This window comes from Drosophila mauritiana, chromosome 3L, assembly GCF_004382145.1.
Source record: "Drosophila mauritiana strain mau12 chromosome 3L, ASM438214v1, whole genome shotgun sequence".
Classification (NCBI taxonomy): domain Eukaryota; kingdom Metazoa; phylum Arthropoda; class Insecta; order Diptera; family Drosophilidae; genus Drosophila; species Drosophila mauritiana.
The window spans coordinates 20,778,824-20,799,748 of NC_046669.1; the positions used below are offsets into that span (position 1 = coordinate 20,778,824).

Here is a 20,925-nt window from a genome sequence, read left to right on the forward strand (position 1 = left end):
GACCTGCCCCAATGATGTTGCCACTCCCACGACCCTTGGCTGACCTCAGCCCCCTCGATTGCTAGCTACACGGAGAAAAGCCTATAATAGTGTATTCAGTATTTCATATCAGATCGTGTTTTTGTTTAAAAATTAAGGCCTATCAGTGCAAACGAATGTTATCAATCATTCAGAGCTAATATAATTTCCGAATTAACACTTGGCAACATGAAATATTTTAGGAATTATTTTATTTAGTCAAAAAAGGTAGATCGCTTAAGACTTTTTTCTTTTGCAAAGCCAAGCTATTAAAAAAATACATACTTAAATAATCTCCGCCTTCAGTATATTTGATAAGATGTTTTTTATATTGATTACATAAAAATGAATGTTATTTTATAGCAAAATCAGATAATTTTATATAAAGCTTAGTTTTTTACGCTGGTGTACATTTTGATATGCTAAAAATACTTTCACCGGCAAAAAATACTTTCAGCGTCACAATGATAAGCCGAAGATAGTGGCTAGCTTGCTAGATTCCCGAACTTCATTGATTTTCTTTCGCCGTGCATTTGGTTGCCACTCGAGGGCTTTTGACTGCCCTTTTTGCTATCTGTGCTCTTGTAGAAATTGTTAACAAAACTGTAGATTTATGCAGTAGATTAGCTCGTCAACGGCAAGTGAAGGCCGAAGGACATGCTCAGTCCCCCGAATCCGCTTATTAATGAGCTGTCACAGGGCAATGGGATCAGGGATTTGGGAGCTGGGCAGCGGGCAGCGGGCAGCGGGAATTGGACTCCACTGGACAAACGGGGCGGGCGGTGGTCAAGACGGACTGGGTCATCAATTAATGTTAATGTGGCGATGTCGTCAGAGCTGCTCGCTCGCTAATGTCCTTGCCACACTTTTGTCAATCACGAGCATTTTTTCCTCGCCTCTTTGCAATTTGTATTATTTTTGCCAGCCGTGCGAATGCATTTCATATTCATAAGCTGTCGGATCGAGTGAGTGTGACTAAGCCGACAACTTCCACAAGCCAAGAAATAATAATCGTTAAATCGATTTGCTGTATTTTTCAGGGGGAGCAGCAGTTGGGGTACGTGACCAATGGTGACCTTCAACGGAGCAGCCTGCTCCTGCGAGATTTAAGCCAAATGCACGAATCGCTTTTCGAGGGTCATAAATAAAAAAGCCATCCCCTCTCAGTTTCTCAGTGCCACTCAGGTGCTCGACATGCCGCATATTTTTAGAAGTTTAGCAGAACCCACTAAAAATACATTGCTTTCTTCAGAAAAAAAAACAGCAAAAAACGACAAAGCGTCCAAAAAAAGGGAAAAGTAAGGCGGGAACGAGCAAAATATCCCGCAGAATAAGAAAAACAAAGCCCTGCACTCAGAAAACGACGGAATGCGCGCTGGGATATCATAAAATGCCGAAATGCAGAAAAGAAACCAAAATACGAGAAAATATACATTAGCCAGCAGAAGAGGCGAATCTTAGGAGTTGTCAGTGGGGATTAGTCGAGCATGGATTACCCTGGAAATTAATAGGACGGCGCATTGGTAGATAGGCAATATTGAATGGGAGTTTATCGTGCTGGCAATAAACTAAAGTGTTCAATTACCAAAAATATCCTTCGGCATTTTGGCCAGAACAATAATCAAATTAGTATTGATTTGTTGGTTAGCTTATTGGCTTTCATGTTGTGACATATATAAATGTGTTTGCTAAAACAACGAAACCAAATTTGAGATAATTGAGTTTTGTGCATATGAGAGCTTAACAACTATTTCTAGTGTTTAGGTATTCAAATTAAATTCTACGTTGTTTGAAAGTAACAAACTTCCTTAGCACACAATTTTCCTTCCCACTAAGACAAAAATGATATACTTTGGATGTGTTTTTTTTTACGGGGGATTGGACAATGCGAGACAGGAAAACACATAACAAAAAACTGAGAAGACCGAAAAAAAGGACAGAAAAAACATTTGGCAGAGCATAAAAATAAAAATGAAATAAAATGGCATAAAAAATGCAACAGTTCAGTGAGATAAGCACGAAAAAGCCAAGGTAGAAAGGCAGGAGCCCGGGGAAGATGCCCGAAGGCTAAGGAAGATGGCTAAGAACGAAGAGGAAGCTGGAGCAGCGGCATCAAGACTGAAATAAAGAAGGACACAAAAAAATGGGCCAGTGGCTTGGATTTCAAGCACACTCACACATGAACGCACCTTGCCGAATTTGAAATGAGTCAGCCGACGATTCAGATTCAGGTGGCCAGAAGTGGGCGATGGAGGCGGTGGAGTGGCCTCGGGGAGGCGGATCCTTCAATAAATGTCCAGTTGTCCGGCTCCTCTGCCTCCTTACGGCCAGCTCGGGGGCCCGCCTTCGACACTTGGCACGGTTTTAATGCCCTGCCCAAGGTTAGCACGAATACACAGGGAGAAAAAGATAGTAACAATGTTAGCGACAAGTAAATACATAGATACTTACGTAATTTCCGTATATGTGTTTGAGAATTTACAAGAATTGCAAACTAAATGTAAGAAAAGATGCTACTTCATATTAAATATTAATTTCTGATTCTAGGTTGCAGTTTATATATCTCACTTGATATTTTTCCAGTGCACTTACACAAAAAGAAATACAGACACTCTCTCATAATGAAGAAAAGGCGGATAAAGCTAGCAAATAGAAATGAAGAAATACAAATTGTATAAAACGGAAGGGGGTCTTTTGGTAAATGTGCCACAGAGATAAAAGCGTAAATAAAAGCGAGGCACGAAAATTTTTTCAAATTACCAGCAAAGAGGTTGAGGCAGGCCCACCCACCACCACCCCCTTTAGAAGCCATCTCTCTGCGTGTGTGTGTGTGAACTTATTGAAAGTGCTGGCACACACGCGAGTGAAAATGCTCGTGCACTAGTGTGCGTGTGGTGTTTCCACATCCTGCCAAGCGACCGCAGTGCAAACAAACTGCTCGGCCTGCCCGTGTCCATGTTCCATATACTCGTACCATACCATATACCACACCATGCGGAAAAGTTGTCACCTTTCTCCAGTCCACTGGCCCAACCTTCAACCACCCAATCTCCACTGAAAAACAATACAGATTCCTATTTCTATTATATCAGTCTCTATATAATCACTATTCATATCGTGCTCTGTACGTGAACAGATTATCTTATTGCACATATATATCATTTATTTCAGATCGAATTAAATGATATTAAATGTATCTACTATTTGCGATTGCAGATCTTTCAAATGTATCTTATAGAAAGTCGCGAATTAAGGACCCATTTCGGAAAATACATTTTTGTGTGTACTCCCCCCACCGCCTTTGAACTGCTGCTGACTTTGCGTGTGTGTAATGAATTTAAAGTTTGCTCGGTATACATTTTTCATACGCTTGCAAATTGTTATGGCTTTTGGACCACCACCACCACCCACTCACTCCGCCCCTTTAGGAACCGCCCAAAAACCCACACGTACGTAGATCCACCTTGCACTGAGTGGGTGTCGTGTATGGTAGCTTGTGTCCTTGTTATCCCCACGAGACACGATTATTAATTTGCAATTCCTGCTAATTGCATGAGCTTCAGCCACCCACTTACCTGCACTTTCCCCTCAGGTGTTTATTCAGCCATCCAAGCGATCGTTTAAGAACTTATTTTCACGACTAGCGAACCGAGGCACATTCCTCCACACACCCCACTGCTGTTCAAACAGATAAGCCTAGATTAGATTAGCGGTCACTGGAGCACATGGGAAACTTATTATGCTTTCCCGCTAACCAATGTGTTTTCTATGCGGCATTCTAATGGGCTAATGGGATCTTGGAATAGTTTTATATTTGCGTACTTTAGACTGGCCACTTGACTTTAAAATGGTTGGTCATGCAAATTCCTAAAATTATTCCTATTGCTCTGGCAATTAGTTCAATTTTTAGGGAAAAGTTCTGGAAGAATCTTGCTCATTCAGATCAGTTGGGTAATTAGTTTCACTTACCGATTAGATAAGCATTACTAAAATATGCTACTAGATGGAGAAAAAAAATGCTTAATATATCTTGTGGATATTTAATTCGTTAATTCCCCATTAGAAAAAAAGGTATGTCAATCATGAAAACCTTCCGAGATGTTAGTTCTCATTGAAGTGTTTGCCATTTTATAACCGGTTTCAACCCCGAATAATCAAAATCATCTTAAACTATTTATTTGCGCAGCCCCCTCTTCATTTATCACACTCGATGACGGAATCTCTATTAGGAATTTTTAATTTTTAATTTTCCCATTACATGGGAAATTATTCGCAAATTTGAATGTATATTTTGTGGAAAAGTAGAACCCACATATTTTGTAATAAAAATCAATTTGCTAGCAAACTGCCAGCCATTAAGAAGCCAACATGCCCGAAGTGGGCTCAGCTCGGCGCAGTTCAGCTCGTCAAAGTTTTTCTTGGCTCAATGATGAGGTGATGAGACTGGCGCTTGAGAACCGATGGCTGTCATGTCGATGCAATATAAATTGTTGACATTAGCCGGCAAATCGACGGCCAGACGACGGCAATAGGTTCGATTTCGCTGATTGTACAGCATCGAGTGGAGAAGCTCGAAATGCTCGCATTTTGTTTATAAATCGTTGGCAATCTAATCGATCGGCATACTTTGGCATTTGATGCTGTGGGGTTACCGGCTAAGTGCTGTTGCTAAACTTCCTGTGTGCCGGCGGCCAAGGGGGCGGCGATTCGGTGGGTCGACCTTGACCCCGCCGCCCTTCAAAGGGCGCCCATTGTAAGGCTCGCCCGTACGAAAAGTTTCACTCTTTGCGAGCCTTTGTGCCATTGCGCATACGCCCCGTTGCTAGACTGCGTTTAACCCTTCATCGGGGTTTAGGAATAAAATTTTGACACTTTCAAGCAAGCTTTTAAATAATATTAATATTTTGAGACCTAGAGAAGATATTTTTAGCCTAAGGGAAGAAATTTTAATAAAATATATTCGCTTGATCAATATTTTAATTTTATAAAGTAAGTAGTAAAAATAAAATGCTAATTAAACTAATTGTAATACTTTGGACTAATTAAAATTTAATTATGTAATTGGAGAGAAGATTTATTTAAACACTTGAACATTTTACAGCCGAAGTGAAAGGGTTAAGCTCAATAGCAGCAGCAGGAGTTTTCCTCCTTTCATTTAGCATTTTCCTTTTGAAGCTGCACCAGAGGCCGGGTCCTAATTAAGTCGATGTTTGGCTTTCCAGCTGCGCTTTTGATGGCCAGCCCTCGATTTGGGTCTGCTCTCGATTGCTGCCCGAATTCAAAGCGAAATCCTGCCACCGAAAAAGGCGGGAGTTGCAGTGCTAGGAGCAAGGACACGCACAGCTGATAACGTGGCAAACTGGCGGCCAAATCCCAACAGGCCAAGCCGCAGATCCGCCGCTTGACAACTTCCATCGGACAGCAAATTGTTTTCTTTTCTGCGGTTTTCACTCTTAATTATGCGCAGTTAGGTGGAGTTGGCTCGGGAATTACCACGGTTTGGGCACTGGTAATGGGACCCCGGGTTCTTTGCTTGTTGGGATTCGCTGACTTTGACATTCGAGTTCAGCTTGGCTCCAGTTTTTGTTTTTTGTTTTTTTTCTGTCCAGACTTTTGCGAGTCGCCAGTTCATTAAACTGAAGTGTCATTCTGCGAACGTTTCACTGCCTTTTTTTAAGTCTTTCACGGTAACGGGGCAAAGTACAGAGTTCTGAGATTGTGGTGTAATGGCAGGGGAATTTATGGATTCACGAATTGCCAGAACTCTTTTTAAGCTGACCTTAACCAATGTGGGAGCACTACCCTGGAAAGATGAATTCAAACGAATTCTAAATAGAAATACTGGTGAATGGTCTCATTCTTATTTACTGTTTATATTTGGATAATGCTGAAATGTATTATTCTCATACCTACAAATTTTTGCATTTCTATATCCCTAAAAAACTAAAATACGTGCTATAAACGGCTTACCTTTTTTAAAAGATCCCCCAATGACTTTATCCCCATGAATTTATTTCATTCCGTTTTCCAAATTCGCACTCATCGGGATTGCCAACACCCAAAAGTTTCGACTTTGCATGAATTACATCATAATCGGCTCGTTCGCACACCTTTAAGAGCATTAAACGCGTCGCTCTGCCCATAACAAATCGAAAAACTTTCAAATTGCTAACATGCTCGTAAAATCAGTTGTTATGGCTTCACCCAGCACCGACTACGGAATATACCCGACTCAAATCGGTGAGATATGGCACCATTATGATTGCACAGGCACAGACACTCGAAGTTTTTTCTGTTTTTTTCTTTTTTTTTTTTTTTGATTTTTTTTGGCAGAAGAAAGCGGTGAAAAAAGTTTCGCATTTAGTCTTCGACATGCAAAATTGTCAAGAACAATAAGGGGAAACCATATAAAATATGTTTTGGGTGCGTTGCGCCAGTTCATCAGAGAATCGGAGGTGGAGACGCGCTGAAAATGCCAATTAGGCGAAGCCAACGTCTCAAAAGCAAAAATGCACGAACAAATGCCCAAATTCATAAAAAACTTTCAAGTTTATTGTGCGCCTGGAATGCGAAATATACAAGATCATGTTGCTGGCTAAACAAACAGAACTATAACAAGGGACCGAAAACCGGCGTTTCTTAAGACCCCTTATCATAAACGATCGTGCTCAGGAAATCAAATAAATTGTGTGGTCAGCCCGAAAGGAAACAGAAACAGAAACCCAAACAAAACAAATAAAATAGGCTTAATTTTTAAAGCCAGAACATGGAGACAATGTTGTCGCCAATCGTTTTTTACGAACTTTGCTTTGGTTTTGATTGGGACAGATAAGAGAGCAAGCACCCCACAAACCCGTTTCTGGCCTACGAGGTGTTAATTATATTTCTAATTAAGCCAATCTAGTGGGTAGCGTTCAGTCATAAAGTGTGTCTTAAAGTTCAAGGAAATTAATCAACTTGGCTTATTTATCGCTGCTCCCCTGATGGATTTGGCTGCGCAGAATTAATGGTGTAATACATTAGGCCAGCTTCTTAAGACAACGGCCTCCGTGCCTCATTATAAATTCCATTGCGCCGGCAATGAAAACACCATAAATATGCAAAATGATGGCCAAGATGGCGTTGTCAGAGTCGATGACGAGGCGCCCGATAAGGTGAACTGTTCGCAACAGGCACTTAACCCGGCAACTGGAACAGATAATGGGTATACGGTAGTTGCGAGCAACTATGCTGTGCTGATAAGATAACCAGGTCTCAGGATTACCCTAGAATCTTATCTGGCAGCAGCAACTTTAGTCATTCGGGAAACAAGCGCTCTTAATTTAATTATGTTTAAATTCTGCGAAGTAGGGGAATTACCGTAATTAGGTTTCAATATGTAGATACTGGGTGTGGGAGTCTAATTTAAATCTGTTTTTCTTTGATACATGGCTAAGCTAAACACAAGTAACTTAATTCAATATGTAGCCACAGAACCTAAAATCCCATGGATTTTATATGCTTTGCTAACTATTATTGAGTTATTATTCACACTAATTAAGTAACTTTTTTAGTGATATCATTTCGATATCACTTGACCCAATACCTAATGCTTTGGTATTAAATACATTTCTGCCAGCAATCGTAGGAGCGTTCTAACTCCATCTATCACATTTCCGGCCTTCGAGCGACTTCCTCCTCTTCGCCCTCAGACTTATGACATATTAAATTAATGTTCATTTAATATGTTTTCAATTTCAATGAAAATACCAAAAATATGCCGTAAAATTTCCGGCATAAATTGGCGGCGCCAGTGCTCATAAATCTTTTCCAGCCAGGACAGGATGCTGCTCCTCCACGTCAACATTGCCATATAGCGATACCCATTCCATAACCATACCCAACTCCCAAATCCAGTATCGCCCCGAAGGGCTGTCCGCTATTTATGCAAATTGCAAACAATCCGAGCTTCCTCATTTCCTCCCGCCTCAAATGGAATTCATATTTGTGGCCTGTTTGTTCTTTTTCAATTAGAGTTTGGTCAATGATTTGTTATACAATTTAATGGAAAATTGATTTTGGCCCCAGGCGAATTTATAAATATATTTATTTTATCTAACCTTTTGTATTTTTTGTGGCCAAATTAGTTATTAAATAGGGAAAGCGACTGCTAAAAGGGTCTGCATTTTCGTTTAAAACGTAATTTCCCGAGTAAGTTCCATGCATGTACAAAAAGTTGGCGGAAAATTCTGCAGCAGAAGGAAGCGCGCAAATGCGAGGAAAAGAAAAAATTGAAATATGTGCGCGAAGCAAAAAATGTGTTTTCCTCGCACACACTCACTTACTTACACCCCCATCCCCAACCCCCTCGTTGTTGTGCATTTATTTTTGTTAGTTTCGTTTGCTTCGTGCAGCTGCTTTGCAATTTAACTCCGACCCCCGCTCCTCCCTGGGGGAATACCCCTTTAACCCCTTGTTGCCGGCTTGCTTAGCTGCTTCGCATCGCTAATCCAGTGCGAGATATTTTCCCGCTGCTGTCGTAGATTTTTCTCGAGCATTGTTCGGCTGACTAAAAGTCATTTGTTGCAGTTGCCAACTGGCGAACTGAGAAAAAGATATATCTTTGGCGCGAAGACGGTTCATATGATGCCCCTAATTTGGGTTTGTTTAGCGGAAATGTGATATTGGGGATGACTGATTCGAAACAACAAAACATTTTGCAAAAATAACATAACTTAACATTGAGAGAATGCACTTTACATATCTTTGTTATCGTCTTCAAAGAAATTACGCACTATCAACATATCAATGATATCATTACCCAGCCAGAACAATAGTACTAATAACCCTTTTATTAATTTCCCTTTGCAGGTAAGTTCCCAGGGCCGCCGGATAATCTTGGTAAATATTCCAGCTGACCAAACGTCATGGTATTCATGCCTCCAACTTCGTGCAACTTTTCCTTGAAACCAAAAATAAAGTATGCAATGCAACATTCGATATGCGAGCACAACAAATTGTGTTCAGTTGGCAGAAATATTTCAGCTTTTAGCATGTTGATTTTCTCGAAAACGGCGAACTGCGAACAGCGAGCCGTACACCAGTGCGTATGTGGCATGCATTGCGACGGGCACGAGGCGCATAACGCATACGCCGCGTATTGCACGCCACGCGCAATTAAGCCAAACAAAATGCGATCGCAAAGCGGTAATAAAAATAAAAATCGCAACAGCGAGAGGCGAAAAACGCGAAATAAAAATTAACACCGAGCATAAAATATTCCCAATTTAACGACGGCGTGCGCATGATAAATTTACTTGCAACGAGCTCGATAATTAATAAATATTTAGGCGAGGGGCCGCAAACACTATGCAGTCAACCACTTGACCATAATCAGTCAATCAGCCGGCAAAACGGGGACGTTGTTGTTTCACCCATTAATGAAGTTGTTGTGTTTGCTTGCGCCAGCCCACGCATATAAATATGTGCGAATCCACAGACACATAGCTATATAACGCGATACGGCGATACATAAATGCAATTGCCGCTGGCAATGGTTTCGATCCAAGCCAATTAGGCGCATCAATTTGGCTCGCTTTGCTTGTTTATCGAAGTGCAAAGCGACGGACACGAGCCACATGTCGATGTCGATGGCTAATCAGACACTTTGGGGTCATTTCCAATGCAGATTTCGGTGCGGAGTTGTCCCGGAGTTGTCGCTCATTCTCCCCCAGGGGCGAAAGCATGTCCGCAATTGTTCAATTCCCCATTAAATCCATACCCAGTTGGGACTTCAAATTCCCCTTCACTTGTTTGCCACAACCGTGCCTTCAGTTATCACCGCCGGAACAACTACGCACTTTCAATTCAGATCATCTCGCGATGCGAGTTTTCACTGCAAATACCCATTTCGTTTCACCCTTTTCCATTCATACTCGTCTGTCCATGTGGAGTAGGGTGATTCAATGTGATGTTCTGTGGAGAAAAGATACAAAAGAAAGATACACATTTGACTGTATAACCGACAAAGCATATAAGATCTTTATTCCTTACAATGAACTACTTTCCATGATAATCGCCATTAAACTAGCTTCTGTTTGTGGCCTTGAATGTATAGAAACAATCAATAAACAAGTCAATTATGCGAAAATAAACTGACACCCTGCTGTATTTGGTTGCTCCATCGAAAAGGGGTCACCTGAATGCGTAAGATTGGCCCAGTTGAGTGGTGCACTGCGTACATATGTGGGTGGCACTGGTTGCACCAGCAGGTCAACAATGGAGTGCCACTCAATATACAAAAACACGGCTATTCGCCGATGAATACAAACAACAGCGGCAACAAAGACTTCTCCCTGGCTAACAATCGGCAAAAATGTAGAGGCTGGCTGGAAAGGAAAATAAAAAGAACGTTTTTAGAAATGGCCAGAAAGAACGTGAGGAAGCACCAAGAGGCAAATTGCTGAAATCCTTGCAGACTGAGCGGCGCCACTGGCCGGAAAGGATACGCTTGTTAGCGGCGGAAGTGGCACCCAGGATGAGAAAGAGACAGCGCCGCACAATTAGACAGAGACAGGTGGAGAGGCAGTGGGTAAGGAGACCATTGTTGCCAGGACACTGTAATTAAACGCTTAATGCGATTTCACTTGCTGCTGCTGTTTTCGTTGCTGCCTCCTCTTGTTAATTGGGTCACTCGAAATGAATTTTTAGCGTTTATTCAAATAGCCGGGCATAATGAAGATGTTTTCCCTGGCTTAGCCACTTAATTGACTTTCATTGTTGTTCGCAGTGTTCCACCTGCAGCACAACTCAATTAGCTGAATGGCAAAGTTCTTGCACAACTTTCGCAGTCTGCATAATTTGTAGGTCAGCTTGCTTTGGCACAAAAGCCTCTCGAAACAATAAATTGCAGTTAAATGGTATTGCCAAAGGATTTCCCCCAGTCAAGTAGCCTGTAGCCCCGTATTTATGTGGCCAACTTCGAGCCAAGATGGCCCATTGGTCAGCTAATCAACAAGCATGTAATTAATTTAGTTCTCTGAAGGAAGTGAGCACAATTAAATATACACACAAAAAATTTGGCACAACATATATGCATTAAATCAATTGAACCACATTTATTCAGAAATAATTATCCCTGAGATCAATTTTAAAGCTACTTTTTGCAAGAGAGGTAATATTTAAGTCGTTCGTTCCTATAACTTTTCCTAATCCAGACTTTCACCAAAACAAAAGCGAAGTGCGCTAAATATTTCTTATTCTTTTCGTTCCTTCGGCTGTCAACATTTTGGCAATTTGATTAAGTCCAATTTGTGCGACGTTGTTCTGCCACGCCCACTCACCCACACACCAACGCAACAGCCCACCGCCCACCGCCCACCGAGCAGATCGGTTTATTTGCGCTCAACTTTGCAGTTAAATAAGACAACACAAATTTTCTTGCCAACTTTTCGTGTGCGTATGTGTGTGGGTGGCTGGGAAATTGTGATTCCATTAGGAAAAGTCTGCAACTCAAATGACATTTAAGTTTGTCTAAAGGGCTGGTTTTGGGAGACCGACCCGAACTCCAGGGATTGGATGCGGAAGTACTCCGGAGTTGGAGTAACCGAGACACACAGCATTTCCATGGCAAATATAATTACAAAGAAACAGAAAATGCAATTTTCCGATGCATACTTCTGGGCAATCCAGCAGGAAACTCGAACACACACACACACATATTCATGTTTCGAGACAAAATTCGGTAAACATACATGTATTTTGCAGGGATCGATTTTTAGGCCAACTGCCAGCTCGCTTGCATCAATTAGAGTGTCCAATGAATATTTCACAATTTCAATTCCGCCCAATATATAGCCATATAATTATAAACAAATTGACCCTTTTCAATACGGATTTGCCACAGTGCACTGAAAGAAAATAATCGTGCGCATTATATAATATTTAGGGGTGTAAAACCAGAATGTGAAATAAACATTTTATAAAAGAATAACGCGTAACAGGACCTAAACATATATTGATATCAAGGCCATCCTTTTAGTCTTCGAATATGTATTTTAGGAATTATTATCGAACTTCTCGATTTAGGATGCCCCTTATTTTCGCAGTGAACTGTCTGAATATCCCGTACATGCATGCTGAGCAGTTGAGCTCACTCAAACTAATCAGTTGTTTCAATATTTGCCCTAAGGCGAACAAGGACAAAAGTCATCAGGAATGGATGAGTGCGGGGGAAGGGGAACTGCAATGCAGGCAGGAAACGGAAACGAGCGGCGAAGAACAACGGAAACAGCGCAGTGCGCTGCAGATATGAGAGCTACTACCTCGTCCTCTACCTTCAGTCACCTGCCACGCCCTCCATCCACCTGCCGTGCCCTCCATCCACCTGCCACCCCCCATCTCCCACATGTCGATTAGGAAAGGGTGAAAAGTGGAGGACACTCAGCCAAAGGCTAATTGATTTTCTCGCACTCGCACAACTCGAAGTTGCACCACCAAAACACATTTTCCATGTTCTCGCCCGCAGATCTTTTGAGTTTTTTCTCGCCTTATCGCGAGGGTCCCACTTTCAGCACTCTTTTGTTGACTTAAATTCGTTTGCATAAAATGCGGCTAATTAAAACTTATAAAACGGCCGAGAAAATAGGCAAAAACGGTTAACGCAAAGCGTAGGCATCCGCCTGAAAAGTACCAAGAAAAAAAATGGTGCATAAAAAAGGCAAAGACCGACTTCATTTAAGGAAAAACTTATTGAATTTTCATGAACTTTTACGCCCAAAAGAGCGGCAGACTTTGGGAAAAAAGAAAATGGTGAAAAATATGCCTATCGACAAAGATACCCTTTAAGCAAAGTGAGTTTTGAAAATGGTTTATAAAATTGTGGAAATAATTTAAAAGACTTTCACTGAGTAAAATATATAAAATGAATCCAGGATCGTATGGTTATATATTATATTATTATCGAGATAGTTAAAATGTATCTCAGGTTAGAATGCAAAATAATTTGGAATACAGTTCATTTTGGTTCTACGAAGTCAAAAGTGTGTAATCCTAGAAACTTTTACCAGAATCCCTTAAATCCCAACATGTCCAAGTTATTTAATCTCAGAAAGGAAATTTCATACGTTTCTCCACTCCAGGCATTTCCGGTTGGCCAAAGTGCCATCGCTCATTGTGAGTGGAATAAACATAATGTCGTTACCGCACTCGACTCGCTTTTTGCCAACTTTTTTCACAGGACAACAGACGGCTGTGCAAATGAGTAATAATAAAAGCCAAAACTCTTGAGCTGTTAATGCTCGCGCATTTAAATAAAAACCCCGAAAAGGCGGCGCAAAAAAGGGAATCCGGAGTACAGAATCCTAGGGGAAGTGGAATAAGTCGCACAAAAAGCGATGGAGTGACGTGCCACGCCCTTTTGGGCTGCCTTTGGCCACCAGGCATAATCAACTGGCGGCTGCTTAAGTTATAATTTTATTTTTTCGTGCATTTTTTCCTGCCCCCGTTTGCAATGCTAATGTTCCATTAAAGATGCCGCAAAACTTCTCATGGTCCAGAAGTGTGAGGTTTTGCCATAAACAAATCCAGAGTGTTTCTTGCAAGGCTGTTGCATAAATCTCCCGAACTTACGGCCCATAAAAATCAATTCCCCCACATCAGCGAGGGAGCAGTTCAGTTCTTTTCTGGACTTCTGACTCGTCTTTGTTTATTTGCATTTCCTGCCCCGAGAAAACGGAAGTTCGCATGTCAGTCGCTGGGTAGCTGGATGATCATAAAATCAGCCAAAGGCCAGCCGCAAAACTTCTCTTATTTACGGGTGTATGTATTCATGGGTATATTCGCAACACCGAAACATATAAAACTCACAGCCCAGGGCTTTACTTAGCGAAATGGGCAGAGTACTTGCGCCGGCTGGCCGTGAATAATTTCTAACATTTATGATTAAAGCTCGTGGCGAAGGCATTCGAATGATTCTAATCTTAGGTATATACTCCCGACATTTCTTGGCGATCATTAAAAACCAAAAAACACTTAAAGACTGACAACAAAGTGATGTGCACTAATGTTCCTGCTGACACAGAGACAAGATGAATAAATCTAGAAATATATTCATTTTGATTATAGATGAGTAACTCAAAAGTGGCATGATACGTATATGCTTTAATCTATTTCTTTTCCCATTTCGTAAGTTTCTATTTTCAGTTTATGTTTTCAAATTTCACTCGTTTCAAGAAAACATTAAAGCGCCAAATAATTAGATACATACAGTGTGCATTAATTTAAATTCTTTCTTTTTTGGCACTACCAACCGCAAACATTCTAGCCACTATAAATACAGTTTTCAGATAAGCCTTAAGGCTTTTCGCCATAATTTAGTGGGCTAATTGGTTCACACTTTTATTTTCCGCTGTAGTTTTCCTCAGTTTTGGGGTAAACATTTGTATTTGTTTTCTGCTCTTTGTGAGAAACGAGAAGCGTGCCAATTTTCTTGGCAACTTTCCTCTGTATTTTTAGATGTAAATTAGTCATACCAAACGCAATTCGAGACTCAGACGTTTTCCATTTAAAAATATTTAAAAGAGATAGAAGGGCAAAGCAAACACTTGTTGCGAAAGGCTTCCCTCGAACCTAATTGAAAATTAATTGTTTCTTCAGATACTTTCGGCTGTTTTCGAGGCTATTTAGCTGACGTTTCCAAGAATGCCGGGGATTATTCAAAATTTATGCCAACTGTCATCCATTAGGCCTTCGTTTATGTCACAGTTTCTCTTGCTTACTTTTAATTTATTGACATCAAAAGTTTTTTGATTTAATTGTAGCTTTCTCGTGTTTATGCTTCGATTTTATTTCGCCGTTGTACTTTTTCCGAGAAATTTTATTTTTGTTTTTGTTGCCCAGCATTGATACATTATTGACTGAATGATTGATGATTAAGCGGTTTGCTGAAATGCAGAAACATGAACTTCGTCAAGAAATACAAAAGCCCGAATTGAACATTTACCTGCTCTGCCATTATTTTTCAAGTACAAACTTTTTGCTTTCCACAGTTATTCAAAATTATGCGACACCTGAGAATAAAGTGGATAAGTTGTCACAAGAATTCCAGCAGCTGTCAAATAAGTTGGAAAATATGTCAACTGCATGTGCGAGGCTCTGAATTCTGATGCCTGTGAATTGGCCAACATGATTGATGTTTTTTCCGGATGACATAGACAGGGTGATCGAAAAAGAACATTTCCATTTATTTAAGAGTACACGTATGGTAGTTTTCATTTTTGTTGGCCAACCGTGTGTGGAGGTCTTTAATACTTTGAAGAACAATTGGATTTGGTTGCGTTTAATTTGCAAAATTGATGGCATTCGACGTTTACTTTGTGCAATCAACAGGCTCAATGCAATTTTAATGCATTAACCGAATTAAATAAGCCAGCTCGAAAGTGATTCAATTAATCTGCGTATAAAAAATGCATTTTCCATTTATTTAAACACTCGGCGCAAATGGGAAATGCACAAATACCGACCACAACAAAAGGTCGAGCGCAATTAGCCGAGCCATAAATATATATCCAATTCAGGGACAGATGCCGTGACATCCAGCAAAGATGTACCACAGGGCGTATAAATAAATAATATTCGAGAACAAAATCCATTCCCCGGAACAAATGGAGCGGCTGAGGGGAACAGTGTCTGAAAATACATTTTCAAGTTCAGGCCAACGGAATCGACTCGAAAATAGCAACGGCCAAAGGTCATGGGGCATTCCAATGCCAAAACGGCTGGTTAGGTGGTTGGGTGGGTGGTTTTCGGGTGTATTTGGGGTGGGTCATGTTCATCTGTTCACCGCCGAGCGCCAACGGTAAAAGTCCCCTTGGAGTGCACCGCAAATTGAATGCAAATTCGTAAACGTGCCATCCCACGTGTGGCAAGCAGTTGAACGCTTGGTTTTGGGTGGTGCAACAAATGGGTGGAAGTGGGTGATAGTGGGTGGGGGTGGCTGGAGGTGGCGGAGGTTAGTGCTTCATTGAGAGGTGCTGGCTCAACTAGTCTGTCTGTCTGGGAGACTTGGGGAATTGCTTTGAGAGTAACAATAAAATAAGTTGAATACAATACATCCAAAGTTTTCCCCTTTTAGCAAAAAAAGATGCTGTACATTGCAGTTTCTAATTTAGTCCGTCTCAATTTTTTTACCAACAACATTAAAAATACTTTAAATTTTTAACCAACTTTACGGAAAACACTGGTTTTTATATTTAGAAGTCAATTAAATGTTTTAACAACGGGACTGAAAATATACAAAGTATGTATTTATTTAAATACCTAATTTTTTCGTTCAAGCTTTTAATACTTTTGATTTGTTGCCACACAAAAATATCAAGATTGGTGCTTTGATTTTCTCCAACTTTTAAAATGATGGGAAGAATACAGAATGCACTTGGCAGTTATTCCATCGTCTCGTGAATCGATTGCATCAACTAATCCTCCGTCCCCAGAGTTTCCCCAACCTTTCTCCATTTTAGAAATGAAAGTTTGTGCTGACCCGAAATGCATTTTCCACTTGGAAACTGTCCGTTCAATGGATGTGTTTGCGGATATTTTCAAATGATTCAAATTTATGACCTGTTGCTGGCATTATTTTCATGCCGATGACAGGCCTCCCAGTTGATGTTGTTTTGTATTCTGGTTATTGTGGTTGCTTGGCGGGCCTAGTCTTGACAAGATAAAGCGGCAGCCATATGGAAAATATTTCAAAGAAAGATTGCCAAATGCTGATAAGAGCCGCACTGAATCCGACCGCCACGAACTCCACGAAACCATTTCAAATTGATTAGAGAGGGAGCGAGAGGGCCGAAGGCGGCAGAAAGAGACGGGAGCATGGAGCCAGCGGAGCATCGTCTGCGATAAACATTTAAGATAGCATCGAGCCATTAAAGACCCAGATCGCAGGGGCCAACTCAGGGGGTCCCAAAACGGCCAAATCCCATGAGATTTTATAATAGGAATTATTCTACATTCACATTATTTATAATTGTTACAGCTAATTGTTGTAGACTTAAAACTGGCTACAACCTAGCAAGCTTTACATTAATCTGAAATGAAAAATGACGTTTTCCGAAACCCCTCTCAAATAATTTCAAACATCGCCTCTGATACCTGCTCCTACTACTTACCGCCATAAATCTTTTGAAGTAATTTGTGGCTGGGGCAGGCTGTCTTTCTGCTCCTGACACAATAAGAAACCGATTTGGCAGATTGCGGAAATTCAGCTTGCCACCTGAAATGGAGCACTTGGGTGACCCTCGAGCGGGAAATCCGAGATGCGCGAAAAGCTGCGCCTGCGCCTTCTGCCCTTGCCGTTCGTTGCATGCCCCATTCAAGGCTGCTTGGCCATTATACCCATTATACACTTTGTTTGGTTCCATAGTACCGCACTGCCATTGTTCGGCTGCTCCGACATTGTTCCAGACAGCTTGCCGCGAGCTTTTGAGCCGACTCTGTTGTGATTATGAAATGATTTCCAGCCACTTTTTGCCTGGCAAATGAACTTGCTTTCATTGCCACGGAGTGCCAGACACCGGAGTACATATCTTTCGGTTTGTGGCTGGGTGAAACTGCTTAGAATGCATAAACAGCATAAAGACAGGCTAATGAGACAGACTCCTGACGGAAGTCGGGCCAAGAAGATATATCTCTGTAGGAGACTTGCATTCGCTACTTTGACATGCTAAAATATCTGCACGCTGGCACGTTTCTGGCATTATAAACACATTAGGTATTCGCAAAACATTTTCATTTGCCAATGACTGGGCGAGCGGAGCGGCAGGGGGTTCCTCTGCTTTTCCTTTCCAGCAGACAAGGTATATTAATTCAATTCGAAATGCATTTTCGCCGAAATTGCTGCCTTTTGCGCCAAGAGCGCCGTGAGCGAGGCCAACAAAAATTTGCATAATTGCGTGTTGTCAGAGGGGCGAAATCGACAGGTGAACCAGGCAGAGGAAGATGTAATTGCATCCTCTTTGGCAAGTTGGCACTGGCGCAATCAAATTCAATCAATTTAATTAAGCCGAAACGGGGGCGTGGCTGCAGCACATTTCGAAATAGAAGAGTAGGCATGGCGTATACGCAATTCGCTTTATTTTTAACACGTTACGCACGTAGAGCGATGCTAAAAATATAATCGCGTATACACTTGTCTTTATATAGCCGCCATAATATCGAGTAACACACGCGTAGCACACACGCACAAAAGCGGGAAAGTCGGAAAAGTCGGGAAGGGGGGGGAAAGCTGGCCAGAAAAGGAAGTGAGCTTCCCTAGTGGCCTGGCTACATAATAAAGCGGCCATAAAGCAACAGAACGTGCTAACAACACGTACAAATGGGCCAAAAGGGATGTGGCTTCGGTCCGCACAGTTCTTCTATTTCGGCTGCTGTTTGGCAAACTATTTCCGAGAAAAGTCATTTGATAAAAATTGGCAGGAATGATAATAATGCTTGCTTTTCAAATTATTATTTTTTTTTAGTTTTTGCGCCTTTGGTCACATTTTTATAGGCCACCTTTATCTAAAAACATTGTAATTTGCTTCGAAAAAATGTTATATAAATGATGTCTGCTTAAACCCTTAAAATAAATATGTGTTACAGAGAATTCCCACCTTTATCAACTTTCTTACAAATGAACCAAATTTTTGTAATAAGTAAGTGGCCCAGATCTCGACAGTTTCTTTTGGAAGTCATAGCTGAATATGAGTTCTTCTTCTTTTTTGCCACCCATCATATAAATATTCCAAGTTAAAGTTTTCGGGAAGGTCCCTGACAGAGGTTCTGCAGTGGCTTTGGGCCGCAGAAATTTGTAATTCCCAAACGAGGCAAGGGCGCATTCTCATGCTAAACACGAACCAAGAGCGATTTACTGGCACTTTTGCCATATTTCCTTCGCCTTTCCTCCTCCCAACTCCATATTTTCCGGAGTATGTGTGTCAAAAAGCAGACAACATAAATAACACAAGCCGCAAGAGAAGAAAAGATGCCCAACAAGGGCACAAAAATAAAACACGTGGAAAAAAAGTTTTTTTTTCCTAAGCCGCTTGATAATAAAAATCAAATAAGGCCGTGGCAAGTCGAAGAAATGACTGAAACCGCAATGGAAAAGAAAGTGAGACCGAGCAAAAGGCAGTGGAAAGTACATTTTCACACACGCCGCGCTCAAAGGAGAAAGAAAAAGCATGAAAATAAAGGCAGGAAAACACGTAAATAAATAAGAAGCGTGAACTTGAATTGATTTGCTTAAGAGAGCCCAACGAAACTCCACCTTGTTTAGGCGTAAAAAAACATCATAATTATAACGAGGTAACAATTTGTTTGGTTTCGCCCAGCCAGCGGGGCGTATGAGCAATATGCGAGCAAGAAGGATTTTTATGGCACACACGGGCATCAAATTTAAAGCGAATGCCAAGAGAAAAAGGTTAAATGCAGCTGTAAAAATTCAACGACAGTCGCTTGTAGGGCTGTGAAAAAAGATTTATGAAAAATTGGCTTTTGTTGTTATGGCTGTTATGTCGTCGTTGCTGGTCCAGTTGTTGTTGTGGCTCCTATGCGTCGAGGGGCTGCACAAGTAAACAAGATAACATGGTCGAAACACACACACACTCGAAACGAATCGAAACTTACACACACTTACACACACGCAGAGAAAAGCCCGCGAACGGAAATGAAAATGTGAACTTTTGACAGAACTCGCCTTTTTTGCCATCGCCACACGACCTTCTCCGTTCGTTAGGATATCCGCTTTTTGCCCCGGCCGCATTTTTATCAACTAGCATAAATAAATCAGAAACTATATGCCCTGAGGTCAAAAAGGTTTATCCGCTTGCATGCACAGCGAAAACGGGGGCTATTATGAAAAATAAAAACCAAATTCGAAAATTTCGTTAGAAGTGGTTGAGATTTTCTCGGGATCCAAAAAAATAGCGATAGTGTATTCTTTGTCTTACTCATGAAGGCAGCTTAAAAACTATGATAATAAAATATTGCTTTCCTAATAGAATAGAATAGAAATAAATAAGTTTTCCAATTGATTTTTGTATGTAGAGCAATACATTTTTCCAGTGGCAAGTAATAAATGTATCATCCTAAAATATCATCTTTTCTGCGGCCTCACAAAGAACTGAAAACATAGAATAGCAAAATAATAATCAAAGCAGCCATAATTTTCATTCTCGTTTTCATGTTGAATTGAATTTTATCTGTAGACCGCAAAATAAACAAAGATGCCAAAGCAATTTTGTGGCCAATGGAAATCACAACAAACACATTGCTGGTTGTTATGCATAGATAAATGCACATTGTCTAACATGGGTTAACTGGGTTAAAATGACAAACGCAATTGGGAACGGCCACAAAAAAAAAGCAGCACATTTTTGTTGGCCTTACTCGACATGGCTTCTCTTTCTTTCTTTCAGACATGTTTTCCCACATAAATGTAATTTTATTTTTATCGGTCTTTCACAAATTTGTGTACCGTTGTTGCTCATGTTTATGTTTATGCATTTTAATGGCACAGTAACAACAGCCAGGAAAAATCGGAAAATTTGGCAAGTGAAAAGCGGGCTGCAAGCAGCCGGCGTTTGCCAGCTGTCTGATCTCTGCCCCCCAAAATAAAACTGACCCACCCCGACCCTGGCACAATATCAAAGTCAAATTGGGCGTAAAATTCTGATGTTGCCTGTGCCAAATAAAACCATCATCGTCGTCGGCGAAAAATCTTGAGACCAATCCGAAGCTGATGACTAAATGATGACTAAATGATGAGCCAAATGATGGGCAGAAAAGGGCCAGCGTCTCGGGAATGTGGAGCAAGTGCGTCATGTTTCCAGCTCATTAGACTTATTTATTGAATACATTTTGAGAATCCAAATTTAACTGGCAAAGCTC

General features: G+C 41.0%; 1 protein-coding gene across 3 annotated transcripts in view; it reads left to right on the forward strand.

Annotated features, from left to right (window-relative positions):
• Positions 1-20,925, forward strand: part of LOC117142059 (trichohyalin) — a 40,767-nt gene that overhangs the window by 873 nt on the left and 18,969 nt on the right. The gene's annotated exons all lie outside the window — the stretch shown is intronic.